The following is a 7,324-nucleotide window of genomic DNA, read 5'->3' as shown; positions in this document are numbered from 1 at the left end:
TGTTGGTGTGGTGGATAAGGAGTCCGGAACCAAAATAACCCCAAAAAAAAGACAACCGACCAAAATACTCAAAAAAAAAAAACTCATACAAAACTACCTTTAACGCAGTATTTTACTGCGTTAAAGGACTTAATCGTAACGGCGCGATTGAGTCCTTTAACGCAGTAAAATAATGTGTTAAAGAATTTTTTTTTTTGGTGTAACGCAGTAAAATACTGCATTACAGCTACCGGTAAAAAAAAAAATTTGGTTAACTTTTCTTTTTGCAACACTTAGTGTTTTTTCCATACTTTGACCAACGATTAGTCGTGTGTCAAGTCTTCGAAATGCCAAATCATGCCTTTTTGGATGATTTGGGATTTCATGTCATGAGATGAAATCATGAGATAAAATCGCATGTCCAAATGCTGATTTCATCTAATGACATGAAATTGCATGTCTAAACGCCTACTTAATAGGAAATTTAATGCAAAATATAGGTTTGTTGCATTCTCATAATCAAATTGACAGCAAGTTATGATATTCATGCTTTTTTTTTTTTAAATGTTACGAACTTGTGTACTAATGATCGTTCACGATTCAATGTTTCAATCATAGTGCTAGCTACTTGTTACATCAATTATTTTAAAAAAAAAAAAATTAATTGAATTAAATCAAAACATGTTAAATTAGCAAGTTTAGATCTAATTCAATCAATTTAAACAAAAATAATGAATGTAACAAGTAGTCAACACTATGATTGACTTTTAATTGACATAAACATTACCTCAATTTAGCTAAGTATTAGATAAAATTTAGTAGCAATTAGTAATTGATCCAATCAATAAAACAGTGGATGTAAATATGTAACAAGTAATCAACACTATACATAGAGATCAGTTATATTGTTTCGATACAAAAACACAACTATTAAGTAATAAAAGTTAAATGTCGATTTTCAAAGAAAAATTTGAATAATATAAAGAATCATGAAGAGATTTTTTATGAGAATCGAACGCACAATCTGACCCCCTCTTATACAAAGGTGAGATGTAATGATATGAAACAGATGAAGTGATGTCATCATTTCGTTTGCTTGTTTTACGTTTTATAAAACTTTGCTTTATAAATAGATATTTGACTTTATTATATTACATGTATCTTTTTATATTGAAAGAAAATAACCATACTTTATTGATTTGCTATAAATAAGTAAATGAATTTTGCAGTGGTATCAGAGCTCTAAACGAGACTTTATAAAAAAGAAGTAATAAATTTTACATGTTTTCTTAAGGACTAATATATTAATTCTATATATATTTTATATTAATTAAAATATAAAAATCCTATAAACTAATTATTAATAAATATTGAAAAGATAACTTTAATATGTATGATTTTTTTAGTAGGTGTCACTTTTTTACATTGGAACAAAGCCATTACTTCTCACCTTACTTACTGACTGGAATAATTTAATCGACAATGAACATTGAATTAACTTAACACTTATTAAAGTTATGCTTCTTGTAAGAATATACTTATTAGGGATTTGTTCTATTTTATTATTAATTATGCTTTGAAAATCTAAATTTAATATGTAGTTTTTACTTGTTAAAATTAATGTGTTACCCCTCTTTTCATTTTTACTAGTTTTGTATTAAGTTGACACACCTATAAAGAAGCCAAAAATAGAATGCAAAAGAAGTAACACCTACTAAATTTAATTACTATTACTTTAGTTTATATCTATAATATTATTTAAAAGTGGTATCAGATCTTATTCTATGTCAAATTTTTTTTTTTAGGAGCACAAAAGTTTATTGCCAAATGTATTCATTTCAAGAGTCAAGACATAGACAAGATGATAAACAATTCATCAACATTTGGGTGGATATTTGTTAATATTCAGACCAGAGAGAGCCAACTGCAAGTAAGCTCCAAGTAAGCTTCGTGAATGGATTGATAACACACTTTTTTTAAGAAATAAATCTCAGATCCAAGTAAGCTTCGTGAATCCCACACTCCAAGTAAGCTTAGTGAATCACATCCTCCAAGTATCTTCAAATATATGTTCACCGCTTAAAATCATATTCTTCATAATGTGTGCCATAAAAAGAGGAAACATGACATATAGGTCATCCTCGATACTACTAATTGATTTATCACTGTCATGTTTATAGTAGTGAAACATGGAACTCCTTATGAAAAGGAGTGCGCCAATTGGTTCCACCGTCCAGTCATAATTAACATTTTTGAATTTAGGACCCATACTAGCAACAGAATCACTGAGGGAATTTGTCCAGGGTATACTATTTCGAAGGGAAGTTTTTGAATTATTGTACCAATTATTGCAACCCGGAATTCGATTAGTTATATCAACAAAAGCACTGAATTGGGGAGTGTTGTGTTTATAATGGTGGACATACAGAGTATATAAATACAAAGGCACTGCCATTGAAGAACGAGCATTCAAGCTGGCATGATGTAAAACTATATTTTTAGTCGCACCAGTGTTTTCAATCATATCACTCTGAATGCAGCCAAATAAATGGTTGATATCCTTTGGTATATTTTCTCCAATAATGGATGTCAAGATATTTTGGAGATTAGTTAATGTAGCATTTCGCTGACTTGTAGTCATGGGTTTGGTGCCAACTTCAGGTACCAAACCGCCTGATGTATATGTGATTAGTGGTGATGAAAGACGCCGGAACTCTTTCTTCCTCAAATAAATCATAAAAATACTTAATAATACTTCTATATCAACTTCAGATCACATAGAGATCACTTTGAATCTTGGTCTCGAAATGGACACACAAACTCTACCTCTGATCTATGGAGTTTAAAAACTTTGTTAAAATGGTATAAGAACTTCTCTGCCATTCTATGTCAAACTTAGCTTTGATACCACTTTAATTTTAATTTACATATTCGGTTATCGACATTTTCATTGCTTGGGTCCATTTTAGTTTTTGTAAAAAGAGGCAGTTGTTGTAAAAATATTTAGGCTTTGTATATTGTTTATCACATATTTATAGGATATAAATTGGAGTATTATAAGGTGGTAAATCCTATAAATTATGTAGATTGTATATATTATGTAGACCGTATAGATTATGTAATTGTATGTATCTGTTCTGGGTGTTAGAAACAAGCTTAAGGTCTTAAGCATGCCTAATGTAATTATTACTATGTCTTGGAGGAAAAATTTTGGAGGAAAATTGGTTGGATTGAAGCCATTGTCAGTTAATGGTATAGTGGTCATTTTAGTCGGGTTGTGCCAAAATGGGTTGTGCCATTTAGCAGCACTCAAAATCACAGTACAAAATATATCAATATATTATACATACCCTAGCACTGGCTCAATACCAATGGTGGTGGTAGAACCACCATTGGCGGCCAAGTCCCAGGAGCCTTAAAAAAGTTGCACTTAAACTGTTTCTCACTGCAATGGACACACTTAGGGGACACACTAGTGGGAGGATCGAGGAGGAGGGAACGTTGTTTTCGTTGAGATAGACTGTCAAGCTCTATAACACCTGCCGTATAACAGTAGAGTAGGTTAAAGTGAGATTTACAGTGTAGGGTTTGCTTGTAGGTTAAAGTGGTGTTTGCAGTGTTAAGGTTTGTTTAGGGCAGAAAGCTCCTATTTTTATAACAGCGGTGGGGATCTAAGTTGAAACTAAGAATTAAGCTATTAACTTTCTACATTTTCCCTAAATGTTTTTGTTTTTATAATAACAACCCCACTGATTCTTTGGTCAAAGATCAAATCTTTTTCATTATTACTAGCAGTAAAGGCCACCAGCTTGTGGCAACGCAAAACTGCACTGTCCAAGAAGTTGACACTGACAATGGCAGCTTGCGATTTTTTTCCTAAGATTTCTATATCCGAAAAGGTGACCTATATTTCAATGGTAGGTTGATATGCTAATAGGAAAAAAACTGAGTTGTCTGGAAATATGACCGACCTTACTTTTCTTCTCTTTATCTTCATTTGAATTGTTTTCTTCTTTATTTTAAGTTCTTTATTTGATTTTTCACCCAGTGTGCAGTATCCGTATTGGAGCCCGACTAATTTTGTCCACATTTCTTCCAAATTATTTCTTTATTAGGCTTCTAATACATTGAAAACCTAGTAACATTGTTCCTTCTTCCTTTACTAAAATTAGGGGTTCTCTTTTTAATATCAGTTGTTATTCAACTATAGTCGTCGCTCATTATTATTATTATTATTATTATTATTATTATTATTATTATTATTATTATTATTATTATTATTATTATTATTATTATTGTCATCATCATCATCATCATCATCATTACTATTATTATTATTTTTAATGTTTCTATTTATTGTCTTTCACAATAGCACGTCACAATCGTTTTGTTCCATAATGATAGCATCTCTATATGTTTATACTTTATAAATATTATTGCTTAATTATTACGTATACTCCCTCTGTCCCAAAAAGATTGTCTTAGTTTAACTTGGCACGGAGTTTAACAAATAAAAGAAGACTTTTGAAATGTGTGGTCCAAAATAAGCTCTAAGGCACATGTTAATATATAATTTTTAACAATCTTTTTGGGACGGAGAGAGTAATTTTTATCGAAGTAATTATATTTTTTACAATAGGTAATTTATTTGCCTAGGTACATGTGAATATATAATTTACTAAAGCATGTCTTTAATCTTGATTTAGGAACCCAAAGAAATATAAGGAACAAAGTATTTTCAGTCCAAGATAAATGACTTCATGTTAGCCCAAACCATATAATTTCTAATCTTTAATTCTGCCAATAATAGCCCAACAAGGAAGCCCAATCCGCACACCTCATTTCCAATAAGGTGCCAAACGGCCACAACACAAGCCCCACACACATTTCACAGCCCCCTCACATGCCTTACAACCGCTCAGCTCCCTTTCCTTTCACGTTTTGCTTTTTTTTCCATGAGTTACCTATTTTGCCCTCACTTAATCCACCGTAAATACCTATTATAACCTTGAAACCCTAAAATATTCTAGGTTTTCATCTTTAGTTCTCACTAGCCGCATACAAACATCTCTCCCTCCTCCGCCATGGCAGAAAAGTTATTTGGCTTCTTACTCCATTTTAACAAAGGTTTTGACCGCCATAGCCTAAAGGCAGAGGTTGTGTGTCCATTTCAAGTTAACATCCCAAAGTGACTCTGATTTTATTTTGACCAAGATTCAAAGTCAATTTCTATTTGCAATGAATTTGACAAAGGTAAAATCGGATCCTCCTTTTCATTTTCCTCATTATTCACTATTTTGGCAATCGAATCCCTGCTCTCTCTGCCCGTATCGTCCTTTCCTCTTCTACTATCACGCCATTTTTCGAATGACTATTTTGAAATCCTTATTTTCAATCCCGCCCAACTATCAATCCCAAAATACTAGTTTTGTAGGAGGGGTCGAATTGCGTATTAGAGTCTTAAAAGTACACCTTCTGATAAAATTCAAATTCTAAAATAAATTTTGCTAGTGCTACATTTTGAAATTTCAAGCTTCATATATTTTAGTCAATGCACTTGGAAGTGATAGACAGTTGAGCAGTGTTTGTCTTCCCCTGCTAGACTCTTTGACACAATCCGACCCCCTCCTATGTAGCTCGTTTAATCACAAATTATTTTCATCTTATGTTAAGATATTAATTTACATATCAAATGTATCTGAGCTCTAAATATTATTTTAAAAGTGATTTCTGAGTTTATTTTATGTCAAATTTAGCTCTGATAGCACTTTTTTTTTTTCACTGGACAAATTAATTTCGTGTGCACTTTGTACCACCCAACCCAAAGGCCATCAGTGACCATTAGCGACAAAAAATTTTACCTTCTGTTAGTTGCTGCTTTAGAATCATTATTTATATAAAGTTATAAACATTTTAACTTTGAAAGAAAATATACTGTAAATATTTTAATCTTAACAGAAAATTATTTAAGTTTGTATCATAAAAAAAATTAAATAAAAACTCTTTTTTCCGTGAAAAAACTTCGACGGAAGATTCCTACATTATTCTTAGAGCAATCTTTCCTTTTGCAATTCAGGTACGATTTAGACTGTGAAACTTTATGGTATACTTCGTGTTTATTGCATGTGATTATACTATCGATTAGTGAAACAAATAATGGAGAATCTTGGAAGAACTATGTGTTCTTGGTGAATTGTATATTTTCCTTCATTGGTATCAGAGCCTAGATTATTTATTTTCTAGTATTTGTGTTGTGACTATTATAATAAAAACTTGTTGAACTGAATGAGAGTAGACAATATGGGGGGTATTATGAACAATTGTATGATTTTTGTGGGATAATTTGGACACTTTCATACAACCATATCACTTTCTCTCTTGACCTCTTCCCATTTGGGGCCAATCTCTTGCTTCACATTGCTATAAAGAAAAAGCACAACAGTGGAAACGGAAGATGACCCCATGTCATATCCCTAAAACCCAATGAAGAAGACCCATGTCATATCCCAAAAACCCATGTCTACCCCTTCCCATTTTAGGGTGATTCTCTTGCTTCAAATTCCTATGAAGTAAAGCTTAACACGTCACCTTCCCAGGTTTATAATTTCTTGTGCCACCCAACCCACGCAATTATTGTATGTAGAAATGAATGATTTGTGAAGAAATATGATTCATTTTGGAAATAAATAAATTTATTTGATGTTAACATCATAATCGAGTTCATCTGCCTAACTTCACTCGTCATCCATTTATTTATCGTTATTACTCCAACGCAATTTTTTTATGAAGTTTATCTTCTATAGATAAGGGAGGCATTTCATAATAGTGTTGATCTCATAAATATATACTATTATGAAAAATTAAGATTGTTATTCCATAGCCCAAGACGCAAAGTACTTGAAGCAAAGCACAACTGTGGAAAACGAAGAAGACCCCATGTCATCCCCAAAACCCAAGAAAACTTTCATTCCTATTCTATGGATTGTCTTTCTCAAAAAAAAAAAAAATTAAGAGAAAAATTTGCACAAAAATGGTGTTACCACTTTTCTCATTTTGTAATCTGGGCCTATGATTGTTTCTCTTGGAAGGGAAAACTTCTATCATTTGGATTGAATCACCTTTGGCGTGAGAATCTTTCAGACCCAACCTACATGATTGATAATGGATTTGCATTTGAATGTTTATGCCACAATTATTTCAGACCTTGTCTGCAAATTCATTCTAAAGTTATTGGTAACGACAATTATCTTTCTTACTACTTGTGTTTAAACCTTCAAGGGTGGCTCAGTTGGTTGGGTATGGAGCTTCCATAATGAAAGGTCTTAGGTTCGAAACCCCCTGCCTA

Source organism: Lycium ferocissimum, chromosome 12, assembly GCF_029784015.1.
Source record: "Lycium ferocissimum isolate CSIRO_LF1 chromosome 12, AGI_CSIRO_Lferr_CH_V1, whole genome shotgun sequence".
Taxonomy (NCBI): domain Eukaryota; kingdom Viridiplantae; phylum Streptophyta; class Magnoliopsida; order Solanales; family Solanaceae; genus Lycium; species Lycium ferocissimum.
Note: the sequence above shows the minus strand (reverse complement) of the source record.